At 44.0% G+C, this 16,081-nt stretch overlaps 1 long non-coding RNA gene across 1 annotated transcript; it reads left to right on the forward strand.

Moving 5' to 3' along the window:
• Positions 1-22: 22 nt before the first annotated feature.
• Positions 23-15,455, forward strand: LOC309648456. The gene is made up of 5 exons (XR_014256666.1): positions 23-3,730; positions 4,602-4,696; positions 5,023-10,798; positions 12,205-14,268; positions 15,141-15,455. It is a non-coding gene; the product is annotated as an uncharacterized lncRNA (long non-coding RNA).
• Positions 15,456-16,081: the final 626 nt, after the last annotated feature.

Genomic DNA, 16,081 nt, shown 5'->3' on the forward strand with positions numbered 1-16,081 from the left:
ATTAAGTCATCCTCATTAGCGAGAGAAGGATGAGAGAGGGCACCACTGGCAGGAAGGTGTCTCGGGCAGCTCTGGCTTGGCCTCTGGACAGGAAGAGTCCAGTAGGCTGGGCCCTGGGAGGGGCTGAGGGGAACACTGCATCTGCTCCGTGTCTCTGGCCGTCAACAGCTGCAGTAAGTGGATGTGAAGGAACCAGAGTGCAGTGTCCCTCTCCTCCATGTGCAGCCGCCTGTAGACGTGGAGGGGGCACAGACCGAGGATGTACCTGGAGTGGGAAAGAGGGGGACTTGCCATGGTGACACTGTGGCACTGTTGTGTGGCCCTTACTGACCCTCCCACAGGTCTACAATTCTTTCTTCAACTTACACAGTATCCTCCCAGGCCCCTCCCTGAGGCCATCTCTTCCAACAATTCCTCTGAACCCTTTCTGCAGCCTGGACCACATCAGGTCCAAGCAGTGACCACCTTGAAGTGAGTCCCTGAAGTGTCACCTGAAAACTGACTCTTTCAGAATCCCTGGGGTGACTTCTGGCTCCTGGGATATAGAAAGCTCGAAGGAATGCCACTCCCACCTTAACAGAAAGAAAAAAAAGGATTATCCTCAAAATCATGACTTTCTCTGACTCATTCAAAGAGGTTGCAAGGCAAACAATTACCCTGACATCTCGGGGAAGACGGGCACTTTGGAGGAGAGATGGGAAGTGAACACTGGCTTACCGTCTGGCGACAAGTGGAAGATGGAGTCACCATATGTGTGAGTACAATTACTCTAAAAATTTGAATCAAAGGCTAAAGGCCAAATACAGGTGAGTATGAGAGTATGAAATCGTCAGGAGCCACGGACCCACAGGAGAGTACAGGGCCTCATTACAGGCCCTTCTCCATGGACCTCTATCAGGGACCTGTGAGAAACATTGGGAACAGGTAGTAAGACCAGAGGATGCAGGCTTGAAGCCCTGCCCAGACACTTCTCCCCCTAAGAAACAAAATCCCTTAACCACTGGGAAAAGGCAGCAAACCCATTCCCCTTTGGGCCCTGGGGAAGACCTATTGAAGCTGAGGGAAAGGAAAATTTAAAAACCCTCTACTACTGGGAAAGGGACAGGAAACTATCCTGGGTCCCAATCATTAAAGGTCTTTTACTGCAGGGGAGGGGAGAATCACTGAGAAAACCCCGTGTCCATGACCAAGGGACAGGGGGCCTGCCTACGATTGCGGCTGGACGAGGACACAAGAACCCGCCCCTGGATTCCACCACCAAGTTATCAAGCAGCAAGTACTGAGCAGCAGAAATCCACCACTGGGGGAGGAAGAACGTGTGGAGAGAGACTCCCTGAGGGGCAAGTGCACAGGGCAGGCCCAAAACTGAGGGCAAAACAGCAACACTGAGTGAAACCTTTCAGCAAGCCCTCCCCCTCAGCACGACGTAGTACAAAAATAATTTGAAGCCGGTGGTGCACTTAAGAGAGCCATAGCAACAATAAAACCCAAGCTCTGCTCAACTCCTGACTAAATTGCCTCAAGTCCCCCAACACACAGTCACACGCACACACAAACACACACATACACACACACGCCCCAGTCTAGTAGAAGAGGCATGTCCATCCCCAGTCATAAACACTATTTACTTCAGTTTCTTCCCCCCTACACAGGGTGTCAAGCATTTCCTCTAAAATTATAAACACACACAAAAAAAGGAGAGAGGAAAAAACACACTAAAAGGGCAAAGCAGTCAGTAGTACCAGATTCAGAGATAACCCAGGCGTTAGAACTACAAAAGTAGGAATCTAAATAACTCTATGAAAAACTTACAAGAACAGATGGGTAATTTCTGGAGAGAGACAGAAGCTCTAAGAAAGAAGCAAATGGAAATATTAGAAATTAAAAAGAATAGTAAGATATGAAGAATACCTCCAACGGGAACAGATTTGTGGTTGCCAAGGGGGAGGGGCAGTGGGGGAGGGATGGATTGGGAGTTTGGGATTAACAGATGCAAACTATTATATATAGGATGGATAAACAACAAGGTCTTACTGTATAGCACAGGGAACTATATTCAATATCCTGTGACAAACCATAATGGAAAGGAATATGAAAAAGTATATATATGTATAACTGAGTCATTTTGCTGTACAGCAGAAATTAACACAACATTGTAAATCAACTATAATAAAATTTTTAAAAATAAATAAATAAAAATAGGACTGTCCAAAAAAAAAAAAAAGAATAACTCCAATGGGTTCCTCAGTAGATTTGAGGCAGTTGAGGGGAGAATGAGTGAACTTTAAGAGAGGGCCATATAAATTACCCAAGTTAAATAAGAAGAAAAAGTAATGGAGAAAAAAAAACAACAGTACAGAAGATCCAAGAGATGTGTGACAATATCTCATGCCCAATATATGTGTACCTGGAATCCCAGAAGGAGAAGAGAGAAAAAAATGGATAGAAAAGATATTTGAAAAGAAGATAGCTGAGAATTTTCCAAAACAATGAAAGACAAAGATCCAAGAAGATCAGACAGTCAGGCAGAGATGGGATCTATTTTCCGGTGTCCTCACGCAATTCAGTGCTGCAGCATCACTGAGTGATTCCTCCCTGGACAGGGGGCCAGGCTAGAGAAAAGTAGAGACCCAGGAGCCCAGTCTCACTTCATCAGAAGCAGGACTTTATTGTGTAATCCAAGGTGTCTCAAGCTCGGTACTGACATTTCGCGTCAGATAACTCTTCGTTGTGGGAGCCGTCCTGTGCATTGCAGGGTATTTAGCAGCGTCCCTGGCCGCCACCTACCCTATGCCAGTAGCACTCCCCTAGTGTGACAACCAAAAATATTTTCAGATATTGCCAAACATCTCCTGGGGCGCAAAATAATCCCCAGTTGAGAACTGGTTCATTTATCTAGTAAGTCCCCGGGGGAAGGGGTTGGGGGGCAGGGGATCATAGGTACGTTGAAAGCTGGATACGTTTTTTAAAAATCAGCCACATAATTTAGCTATGGTTACCCAGAATTCTAAGTACTCCCCCTCCCAATGCCATAGATCTCAGCTCTTTGGTTCCTATCTGCAAGTCTGAGGACTTTACAGTTTAAAAAGGGATTGACTTTTACTGGATGTCTGCTGCCACCTGGTGGTAATTTAGTTCATTGCACTCCGTGGGAAATCCCAATTTAGTCTTACTGGTCAACCAACCAGCGCATCAAAAAGTTAAGGCAATCAGACTTGCTTTGCTCAGATCCTAGAAAGTAGTTCTAAGTTCACAGATGACAGACAGGCCCTTGGGAAAACAATTCGGGGTTAGCATGAACTGCTATAAGCAGTGACCCCCCCCCCCTTTTTCTAAAGCTTTAGTTTGAATTTTTAGGACATTGACTTTGTCCCCAATTTGCCTACTACTAAAAGTCCTATTTGGAATGCATTTATAAGTTATAGTCAGGCACAGTTGAATTCATTTTGTGAAGATGTTTTTGAGAATTTCATAGTACAATTGGAGATAATTAGACATATTTACGATGCCATAAAATGGGAACATTTTGTATTAAAGCAGTATTTTCCAAATTTGTCTGACAGAAGAAACAAAGGGATACACTAGGCCCAAAGCAGGGCCCTCCAGCGACTGTTAGCAGCAAGGAGGGCTGTGGACCTCAGTGTCAGGAAGCGTCGGGGCTGTTGCTATGGTGACTTTGAATGCTGGCTGACCTTGAAGATGGTGAATAATCCCAAAACTCGGTTTCCAGGTTTGTGCCACCTCCCTGTCCCTCTGGGCCCAGATAAAATGGTTATTCAGAGCTCAGTCTTGGACAGTTCCACAAGTTCCAAGTTCCACAACTGTTATTAATATGAATAATACTTAATAGCAATAACAACAATGTTTCAAGAGGCTTCAAGAGAATTCAAGTGAGTGCAGCTAGAACTTTGGTCTGTTCCTAACACAGCGGCCAGACTCATCCTGGTAGAACATGTCACCTTCTGTTCCAAACCCTCCAATGGCTCACCACTTCTCTTGGAGTAGAAACCAAAGTACTTATGTTGGCTTACAAGGCCCTACATGACTCCCTCCCACCAGTTCCATTTGCCTAGTCCTGTACCTCAGGACTGTCAAAAATTCTGTTCTGCCTCAGGGCCTTTGCACCTCTGGTCCCCTGTGCCTGGGATACTTTGTCAGTGGCTCCCTCCCTCATCTCCTTCAAGTCTCATTCTCTCCCCCTCAGAAACCTACCCCATCCCCCTTCCCAGCTTTATTTTTTTCCTGAGCACCTGTCTTTTTCTAATTTTCCCTAACAGAATGCACATTCCATGGGGCCAGGGACTTTACTAACGGAAAAATCCTTGCTTTCTGCAGATGTTAATTGGCAGGGTGTGTACATTAAAAAGACAAGCAAACTTGTGAATTAAAGTTCTATCTCTTTGGAAACAGGGACATTATTTGAAGGAAACCATTCATAAGCCATTATATATTTATCATGAAAGATGTCTTATAATTATAGTTTAAAATGCATAATTTTTTTACTTAGCCCATGAAGTAATATAATAATCCCCATCTTGGCTTTATAGGTTCAGATGAGATCTGACCTATATTCCCTCATTTCTTCTGCTTGTTACCTTAAGGGTTTATTCGGTCAAGGAAGAACCAAGAACAGTGAAGGGCAGCTGTGAAGTAAATTGCTGTAGACTTTAGAATAACCACATTGGAGAAATTAACTGTGAGTGCTGCGGGGACTCTAACAAAACCATGAATTTAATCACTGATGGGTCTGGGGTCTGAGGATCTGGGGTCAGTATCAGATATGGCATCTGAAGGCTGGGGTCAATCCTTGTCTTTGCCATTTACTGGGCATGTCACTGTGGGCCAATCCCAGTGCCCAGAACAGTGTCTGGCACATAGTAGGTGCTCAGTGGACTTGGCAATGCACCCTTGGAGGCACGTGGGGGTGGGAGGGGTAGTCAGAAGACCCTTGGAACTCACAGGGGGTTCCAGGTGGGGAGGGAAAGGTGGACATGAAGGATCCTCTCTTCTTCTATTTTGAAGGACTCTGAACAATGTAAATTCCATCAACACTAATTGATGCCCATGGACCAGGGCTTGGAGTGAAGCCTGCAGGGAGGTCAGAGGCCAGCACGGAGGGCCCACCCTGGAGAAGTTCATGGCCAAGCCCACATATCCATCCAAAACGGGGCAATGTAGTCTGCACCATTGTGGGGCTCAGAGAGCAGTGAGTGGGGAGTAAGCTGTTCTGGGGGAAGGGGCTGGAGACCAGGACATCCTGGTGGGTCTGGGAGAATGAACTGGAGACAACCAGGGGAGAAGTTGGGGGCATCATCTTGGGGCAATAATGATACATTTGTTTCTTTTTGCTCCCTTCCTTCCTCCCCCGCCTTGATTGCTGAAGTCATATATTTTCTCTTGGTAGAAAATTTATAAATTATAGAAAAGAACTAAGAAAATCTCACCACCCAGAGATGGTCCTTGGTACCATTTTAGTATATATCCATGTAGACTATTTGGGGCATTATTAATTTTTAATTATGCATAATACACGAATATACTCTTCTTGTAAAAAGAATTAGAATGTTACAGATAGGTCTCAAGTCCCCTTAGACAGCCAGCCCCACTCCTGGAGCTGGCTCCAGCCCTTGCCTCCCAGATGACGACTCATCAGGGTAATAAATATCATTCCAGACAGTTCTCTGTGTATGCGGAGATGCAGAGACCTGGTTTTCTTTAAGTTAGTATATATTTTATATCACAAATTCAGCTTTGTGGTTGCATTTTTCTGCTTCACATTTGAGTACTTATTCTAATATCTGCTTACACATGTACTTCTAGAAAACACATTATTTTTGGGTTTTTTTAATTTGTTTGAACTGTATTTCTCATACTGTTGTGATTTATTGACTTAGGGCAGGGGGGTTGAGAGCACGGTCTCTGGAACCTGATTACATAGGTCTGAATCTTGTCTCTACTGCTTCTTAGCTGTGTGACCTTGGGCAGGTTACTTAAACTCTCAGTGCTTTGATTGTCTCCTTTGTAAAAGGAAGATTTTAGAAGTTAGTATCTCCCTTCCTAAAAGAGTTGTCATGAGGACAAAATGAGATAATACATGTCACCTATTAAAAACAGTGCCTGCCATGTGAAGGGCTGCAACTAATGTTAGGTCTGATAAATTTGTTGATATTTATAGGACCATCTCATCATCAAGTGGTGAAATAGCATAATGACTTAGAGCATGGGCTCTGCAGCCAGGATGACTGCTCCCTGGGTTCAAACCCCAGGATCACCATTGGCCCAATGAACTTTGGGCAAGTTTCTTAATTTTTCTATTCTTTATCTATAAAATGGCTTGACGATAATACCTTCTTTATAGGGTGAGAATTACGTTAATGTGCCTAAGTATTTAGAAGGGTACCTGCACTTAAGTGGTCTGATAATTTTCTTTTTGTCTGCTGCCAAATATTTCAAAGAATGATTATAGTACCTTTTTTTATTAATTAATTTTTATTGGAGTATAGTTCCTTTACAATGTTGTGTTAGCTTCTACTGCACAGCAAAATGAATCAGCCTTACATATACATATATTCCCTCCATTTAGGACACTACAGTGCATTAAGTAGAGTTCCCTGTGCTATACGGTATGTTCCCATCAGTTGTCTACTTTATACGTAGTATCAATAGTGTATGTATGTCAGTCCCAATCTCCCAATTCCTCCCACCCCACCCCTTTCCCCCTTGGTGTCCATACATTTGTTCTCTACATCTGTGTCTCTATTTCTGCTTGGCAGTTAAGGTCATCTATACCATTTTTCTAGATCCCACATATATGTGATAATATACAATATTTGTTTTTCTCTTTCTGACTTACTTCACTCTGTATGACAGTCTCTAGGTCCATCCACGTCTCTACAAATGACCTAATTTCATTCCTTTTTATGGTTGAGTAATATTCCATTGTATATATGTACCACATCTTCTTTATCCATTCCTCTGTTGATGGATATTTAGGTTGCTTCCATGAGCTGGCTATTGTAAATAGTGCTGCTGTGAACGTTGGGGTGCATGTATCTTTTTGAATTATGGTTTTTCTCTGGGTATATGCCCAGTAGTGGGATTGATGTGTCATATGGTAGTTTTATTTTTAGTTTTTTAAGGAACCTCCATACTGTTTTCCATAGTGGCTGTACCAATTTACATTCCCACCAACAGTGTAGGAGGGTTCCCTTTTCTCTGCACCCTCTCCAGCATTTGTTGCTTGCAGATTTTCTGATGATGCCCATTCTAACTGGTGTGAGGTGATACCTCATTGTAGTTCTGATTTGCATTTCTCTAATAATTAGTGATGTTGAGCATCTTTTCATGTTGGTTGGCCACCTGTATGTCTTCTTTGGAGAAATGTCTATTTAGGTCTTCTGCCCATTTTTTGATTGGGTTGTTTGCTTTTATGGTGTTGAACTGCATGAGCTGCTTGTATATTTTGGACATTAATCCTTTGTCAGTTGCTTCGTTTGCAAATATAGTACCATTTTAAAAGCCATTTTTCTATTAATAGACACTTAGGCTGTTTACCCATTTCCTTTCTCATGTGTGTTTCTCTACCCAGAAGTGGAATTGCTGGGTCATTGGGTATGTACATTTCAATTTCTTTTTTAAATATTATTCTCTTAATTATCAATTTCTTAATATTTAAAAATGTATGTATAGATTTATTGTTTTAAATAGTTGGATTAGCAGTTGTAGCCAGTTTTTTTTTCCACTTAACTACATGGTGAATAATTTGCAAGTACAACAGCATTTTCTTTATCCACCTTTTTATAAGCGTTTTATTATGGAAAATTTCAAACATATATAAAAGTAGAGAGTATAGTAAAATGAAATGTACCCATCCCCCAGCTTCAACAAATGTCAACATTTTGCCAGACTCTGTATGACACTGCTAACGATGGCGTAATATGCATTGTAAGTGTGTGCTGTAATTTATCAAGCCTAGTCTCTATTGTTGGACAATTAAGACTTTATTTTTTCACCATGATAATGGGATTTTAGTATCTTGAATTTAGTGATGGGAGTAGAGGGGTTTCTTGCCAGCCTGTTTTAGGCATTGCCCTGCTCCTTGCTCAGTCCAACACTGACCCTCTTCTGCCCACAGGCTTCTCTGATTAAGAGCTGGAGACAAGAATTCTGTGCACGTGACTTTTTGAAGGCAAGAGGGAAGCAGAACAGGGAAGGAGGGGGCCCAGCACTGATGTGTTGTCAGGGGCTCTCTGTCCTTGACCTCTCCCCCTGGGGTGCTCTGGGGCAAAGCTCATACCACTGAATTGTCCTGCTATGAGCAAGGAGATGGGCTTTTTTCCCTCACATCTGCCCAGGGGTGGGGTGCAACGTGCCAGGCATCTTAAGGGGAGGCAGAGGCCCCAGGGTCAGGTGGAGGACGGTGACAGCCTGTAGGGGGGTCTGGAACACCCACACACCCACATCCTGCATCGTGAGACCCCGGCTCACACCTACTGATGAGCAAGGTTTCATAAGAAGCATGTGTGAGTTTAAAGCAAATCTAACCCCCAATACCTCAGAAGGTGATTGTATTTGGAGATAGTCTTCAAAGAGATAATTCAGTTAACGTGAAGTCATGAAGGTGGGCCCTCATCCAATATGACTGATGTCCTTATAAAACAAGATTAGGACACAGACACGCACAGAGGAGAAGACAGCCATCTACAAACGAAGGAGAAAGGAGTCAGAAAAAAATCAACCCTGCTGACACCTTGATTTTGGACTTGTGGCCTCCAGAACCGTAAGAAAATAAATGTCTGTTGTTTACGCCAAAAAGAAAAAAATCTCCAGAGCTCTTGGATTAAACTGGAAGACTTGGGGTTGGAGAGGCAGGGGGCAGGAAATGTATGTGGAGATGCAGAGACCTGGTTTTCTTTAAGTTAGTATATAATCTAAACTGCTGCTAAACTCTCCTCTTTTCATATCTGGCTGCAAAGCCCACAGATGCCCAAGCTCAGGCTGCAGCTAGATATGGAACGAGATGAAAGACTGGGCCACGCGATGGCGCAAATGGAATTTAAGAAAGGAACAAAAAAAAGTATCAGCCAATAAATGGAGCAGGAGGCAGCGGGGGACATGGGGGGACAAAGTGGGAGGCAGATAATCCTAAGATTTGGCAGACGTGCGGGCCTTTGGAAAAGCTGGCAAGGGGCAAAGGAGCTACTGAGGAGGGGGTGGTTAGATTCTGGGATGGAGCTACTGACTGTCAGGAAGGAAGGGTGCACGCAGACAGGAGGGCAGTGTGGGACTCTCCTGGCTGCCTCAGAAAGTTCAGGTTCAGTATGCAGGGGAGGGTGGGCTTTTAGGGAGTTAAATATCCTCATCCTTAGAAGACCGAGGCCTGACCTTCTGAAGGTCACTGGCCCGCCGTCCATCCTGCTCCAGGAGACCCAGGAGGCAGGGGAGAGCAGATGCTGCAGTCCTCACCCCGGGGCTGCATCACACCCGCACACATTTCACTTGACTGGAATGTGAATGAGAAGGATCAAAATCTTTAAAACTCTGGGTCTCCAGGGACCAGTGTTCTTGCATGGCCCCGATGGGACCATCTCAGTAACGGCTGCCCCCTTTAAAGTGGTCGTGCCACCATCCCCACCACTCCCTAATGTGTCAACCTACCCATTTCACTCATTTGCAAGACCTGCCTGGCCCTGCAGCGGCTTGTGGCTTCCCACTCACCAAGGCTTTGAGGAGTCCAACCTCAGTTATCTTTTTCTTTTCCTCAGTCATTTTTTGAGGCTCCATATTTCTACCTCTGACTACGGCAATTTATCTGATGCCCAGGAAAGCAATGATACAGAGGTGGGGTGGGGGGGTCAGTGGAAGGGGGAGACCAGCACGGAGGGTCAGGATGTGAGCCCTCGAACCAGGCTGTCTGGGTTCAAATCCTGACTCCCCTGGTATCTCAGTTTTCTCATCTATAATATGGGGAAAACAAAATGAATATGCATATAAAGCTCTTAGCACTTGTAAAGCGCTCAGTATATCTTAACTATTACTGTGATTCCTAGTGAAACGGAGTCTCCCTAAAACTGAGTTCCTCTGCCGAGTTTATGATTAACCTCTCTATTATTTATTTATTTATTTATTTATTTAAAACTTTATTCCCCTTCTTGTTCCACACCTGTTCCTCCTCAGGATTGAGGAGTAATTTTTCCTCCTCAATTGAGGAAACTGTAACCAAGCAGGACTCTATGGGACCTTCCTGGGACAGAACCCCCATGTCCTCTACCTGCCTCCTGTTTGTAGAAAAACTTTAGCCTCCTTGGCCTCCCCCGAGCTCCAAAGAATAAATTTAATCAGAGAAGTGAGGAAATGCAGAAACAAAGAAAGCAAGACAAAATAATAGCTTAGCCATTAAAGTCAAGGACCTTCAATTCCTCTTCAAGGGCTATAGATAATCTTCTGAGCCAAATCCTTTGAGCTGTTTTGCAGATACTGAAACCCCCATCAGGTGGGAGAAGTTAACTGTATGCTGCCCACAAGCAGGTAGACCCCAGACTAGCTGGAACCAGAAGACTGATGATGTTGACTCCTGATTACCTCACCACCAACCAATCAGAAGAATGTCCATGAGCTGATCACACACTCCACAACTCCCTCTCCCTCACCCTGTCTTTAAACACCTTTCCCTGAAAGCCATGGGGAGTTTGGGCCTTTTGAGCATTAGCTGCCTGGACTCCTTGATTGGTCCTACAACAAACGCTGCACTTTCCTTCACCACAGCGTGGTGTCAGTAGATGGGCTTTACTGTGTGCAGGTGAGCAGACCCAAGTTTGGTTTGGTAACACTAGCCCTGGGTTGTGCTTCCACTGGCCATCAGCTACAAAGATATTCTCCCAGCTACCCTCACCCCTGACCACAGGCCTCTGTGATGGGGCTCTGCCTGCTCCCCCAGAGCCCCTGCAGTAGGCACCAATGTCCCGAGCATTCTTGCACCTCCCCACCCGAGCACCCCCCCACCAGGGCACTGTGTGCAGTGGACCCAGGCCCCTCTTCCCACCTCCACCCCACACCTTATGGTCCTCTGGAACTCAGGGAGCCAATCCCTTCCAAGCCACACGGCCTTCATGCCTCCCTCTCCAGTTCCAGAACTCACATCTGTCCTGTCCACCAGCATCAGGACACCCTGAGGAAGGGGGGTGATAAAAATGCCAATTCCTAAGCTGAAAAGTGTCAATTTCCTAGATCCCACAAATCAAAATCTCTGAGACTAGGGCTGGCAATTCATAAACACACTCAGTTTTTGAGATTAAATTACATTTACATTCAGTAAAATGAGCAAAACCTCAACTGCAGAGTTTGATGAGTTTTGACAGATGTACAACCCCATGTAACCCACACCCCAGTCAAGACACAGAACATGTACATCACCCTAGCAGTTCCCCGGCCCCCCCAAGTCAATACCTCTCACCCACCCACAACCACTGTTTGATTTCTATCCCATGTTGGTTTCATCTATTCATGAACTTCGTTTAAATGGAGTCCTATAGTATATATCAATACTTTGTTCTGGCTTCTTTTACTCAGCCCACTGTTTTTGAAATTCATTCGTATTGTTGTGTATATCAATAGTTTATTCCTTCACATCTCTGACTAGTATTCCATTGTATGCATGCCCCACAGTTGGGTTATCCATTCTTCTTTGATGGACATTCAGGTTGTTCCCAGTTTGGGGCTGCTGTGAAGAAAGCTGCTATGAGCATTCTTACCTAAGTCTTTTTGTGGACAATAAGCTTTCATTTCTCTTGGGTAGATACCTAGCAGTGGAATTTCTGGGTCTTTATTAGAATCTGCCAAACTTTTCTAAAATGGTTGTAGCCTTTAAGATTCCATCCAGCAGAATATGAGAGTTCAGTTGCTTCACATTTCTGCCAACACTTGGTATTATCAGGCTTTTAAACTGTAGTCATTCTAGTGGGTATGAAGAAGTGGATCATTGTGGTTTGAATTTAGATTTCCCTGATGACTAAGGATATTGACTATTTTTTCACGTTTATTGGTATTTTTATATGCTCTTTCATGAAGTGCCTATTGAAGTCTTTTGACCATTTAGAAACATTGGATTATCTTTTTAATTATTATTCATAATTATTAATTTTCAGAAGTTCTTTTATATATTCTAGTAGTGTAAGCCCTGACAATTTTTTCTTTTTTGTAACACAGTGCCTGACATCCTCGCTGAGGCATCCATTTCAAAGAGGCATTCTCGGCTTCCCTGGTGGTGCAGTGGTTAAGAAGCCGCCTGCCAATGCAGGGGACACAGGTTCAAGCCCTGGTCCGGGAAGATCCCACACGCCGCGGAGCAACTAAGCCCGTGCACCAGACTACTGAGCCTGCGCTCCTGAGCCCGCGAGCCACAACTACTGACCCATGTGCCACAACTACTGAAGCCCGCACGCCTAGAGCCCGTGCTCCGCAAACAAGAGAAGCCACCGCAATGAGAAGCCCGTGTACCACAACGAAGAGTAGCCCCTGCTCACCGCAACCAGAGAAAAGCCCGTGCACAGCAACGAAGACCCAACACAGCCAAAAATAAATAAATAAATAAATAAAATAAATTAAAAAAAAAAAAGAGGCATCCTCTTCAAAGGCAACTATTTAGAGTAAACACACTGCCAGCCCCACGGCAAGATAAATGGCCAGGCTGCCTCCCCCACCAAGGTGCCTTTATTTTTAGAGATCTTGGTTGATTTCAACAACTGACCTTTGGGTTACTTGTTTTTTTTCTCTTCTCATGCTTTAAAATTCCCACCTGCATATTTTAAATTCACCAATAAAGAGTGAATTCAAGAAAACCTAGACCCCCCAACCCCCAAGCCCAATAAAAGCGGAACCCCAAGCCCATGCATGCTCTCTCTCTCTCTAACCTTGATCTTAGATGTGCTATGTACTTTCTGTGTGGCCCCAGATGTGCTGTGTAATTTCTAGATCTTGTAAGTAAAAAAACCCTCTTTTTTTCAAAGTTTCCTGACGCTTATAGCTGAAGGGTGTCTTCAGTCATAATAAGAACCATAAGGGCTGGTCCATCCACAACACTGGTTATTGATAGTCTGAGACCAGTGCACAATTCTGGACATATGTCCTTTGTCCTAGATAACTATTCAGAAAATTTCCTTTCAGTCTATGGCTTGCCTTTTCATTTTCTTATGGTATCTTTTGATGATCAGAAATTTTAATTTTTGATGAAAACCAGTTTGTTTTGTCCTTTTTGATCAGTGCTAGTTTTCTGCCTGAGAATCTTTGCCTACTGACTATAGTTCTAGCAAGTTTCTCAGGTGATTCTGTTTTGCACTAAAATTTGAGGTCCACTGGTCTCAGATAATGGTACACTGTTGGGTGTTTTCCCCTGCTGGCACCCTTCCTCCTCATACATGCATGCACGTACACACACACACACACACACACACACACACACCTGACACATGGACAAGGAATCTGAAACTTAAGAACCCAAGATACGATGGGTCAGAGACAATGGGTTTGCCCCCAGTATCCACCTTCTTCCTCTTAGTAATAAGAACCCAGCAATTATCTGGGACATGGACATCCAGCTAAGACATTTCCCAGCCTACTTTGCAGCCAGTGATGGCCAGGTAACCAAATTTTGTCCAATGACTGTAAGTGGAAGTGAATATAAAACTGTAGGAATATCTCTTTAAAGGGAATGAGGAGCTGCTTCAGGTCCCTGACTTCCTTTCTGCTAGCTGGAACCTGGGCATAACAGCTGGATCTTAAGCAACCACCTTGAACAGTGAGGCAGGATGCTAAGGATGGTGGAGCAACAGTGTAGAAGGAGCCTGGGTCCTCGATGACTCAGGAGCCACTACCTTGTCTGGATGGGCTCCCTTCAGACTTCTCTTACGTGACAGAGAAATAATGTCTTAGCTTGTTCAGGCCACTAGGTGTTGGTGTTGTTATCATTATTGGCTTTTGTTTGTTTTATGCAGCTGAATTGAATACAAACTTCTACACTTCGCTGTTTTCCTTTGAGGGAGAAGGAACAAATCATCTTTTCATTCTTTGTTAGTGGATGCTGACAAATTAAAAAAAAAAAAGCAAAGCAAAACAAAAACAAAAAAAACGGACACGAATTAATTTCTCAGGAACTCACCGTATCACATCTTGTTTGGAAAGAAGTTGAGGAATCTGGAACATTCCTACAGCCTCTAACGTTTTCAAAGCACTTCCATGCACATCTTTCCATGGAGTCTCATCGCATCCTGCCAGGTGGGTTGGACTTAGACAAGCATTATTGATTTCCCCAACACATGATGGGGCTCAGATTCAGAAGGCAAGTGATTTGCCCACCCCCCTCCATGACCCAAACAGGCCACAGGCAGCACTGGGATCCCCTGACTTTTTGCCCAGGGCACTGTGGGAATGTCTGAGAACCATGATGGTACGAGGAGGCCAGGACATGAAGCATCTCAGAGGGCAAGGGTGAAATCCTGTTCCCCCAATGACAGTGGGGTATGCCAGGGCTAGGGCTCGGGTGAGGCAAGGGGGTGCCCACTTCAGGTGCCACAGGCACGACGCTCCATCCCTCTCTTGCCTCCTCTGAGTCCCTGCTGTGGGGTGTGCGGCTCAATTCTTTCTCTCTAAACAGCAACCCCTTGTTCCTCTACAAAGAGAATGGTACAGTGGCAAGACCCTGGGCTGTGGCATTAGACCAACCTGGGTTCAAATCCTTTTCTGGTTCCTTAGCTACATGACCTTGGACAATTTCCTCTGCTCAGCTTCCTGTCTGCTCTAAAACACAAGGATACTTTGAAAGAGTTGTTGGAAGGATTAAATTAAACAGCATAACTCAAGTGTCTGTCATATGAGTTTCTTTCCCCTAACCTTCCCTTTATGATAATAGGGTTCCCCGGCTTCATAGTCCCAGAGAATTGAGAAACTGTTAATTCATTATAATGATAATTGATATCATTATCAATTACACACCTTCTGGGTATAAAGTATGGTGCTAAGATTATTCACCAGGTAGAGATAAAGCAGCCCTGATCCAGCTATCAAGTAAGGAGTTTTCTGGTTGTCAAACGCCCATTCCTGGCTTGCTGAATGGAAGACAGAGAACAAAGGGCCCTCTTTGCCAACAGATCCTGATAGATCTTTGCGGGTAAAATGAAACAATGTGCTGAGTCCTGCCCAGTCAAATCCACAACACAGAAGTTATCCCGCTTCTTCTCAGGTCATTGTATTTCTTTCATTCACTTGACACATTTACTACGTACTTATTCTATACAAGGCCTTGCATTGAAATGAACATATTTTAATTTTACTTGCAGGAATTAATTTCAGAAAAAAACAAACAGAAACGTTGATTCTTGCCAGATAGATTTTTACAAAAACATCATAGAAATTGATGGATGATTTTAAAAACTGAGACCATATTGGGTAAAAACTCTGCCTTCAAATCTTCCAGTTTAAACTGAACTGTGAAACTGAAGAGCAGCCTTCTCATCATTTAAAATCAAATGTATTACAAAAAGTAAATGCTGTGAAGACACTTACAGATTAAAAAGGTAAACAAACATATTTTCCATTAAAATTACATTATCAGCCAGATGGATAAAGAAAGTTTTGTTCTTCCCTAAATGCCCTCTTCCCTGACTTTTTGAGGACTATTTTTTATTTTCTGCTCTAAAAAAAAATGAGACATCTAAGACAGACTTCAGTCAGGGGCTGTAGCCTGGTGAGTATGTGAAATGGTTTTCATAAGGGTAAACTCTAGCATTGCTTCACTGAAGTCTAAGTGTTCAGCACTCTTGTGTCTCAAGGCAAGATAAGGTCTGGCCACGTCATTGGTTCAGGAAATGCTTCCAGTGCCCAGGAATGTTACAGAACCACAGACCACCAAGATAGGGCCACAGGTAGGAGCTGGCTCTGCCTCACGATGCCACATACGCCACTGTTAGCCCTAGTTTGGACCAAATGCTGAGGGTGCCAATTCTATTTGAGAAATTCAGACTCTGTGAGTTCCAGCAGAGTTGATCTGTTGCGGGTGCTGGAGCCTCCATTCTGAGAGTCCGGGCTCTGG

This window comes from Balaenoptera physalus (assembly GCF_965194825.1).
Source record: "Balaenoptera physalus genome assembly, chromosome: 19".
In the NCBI taxonomy this organism is placed as follows: Eukaryota; Metazoa; Chordata; class Mammalia; order Artiodactyla; family Balaenopteridae; genus Balaenoptera; species Balaenoptera physalus.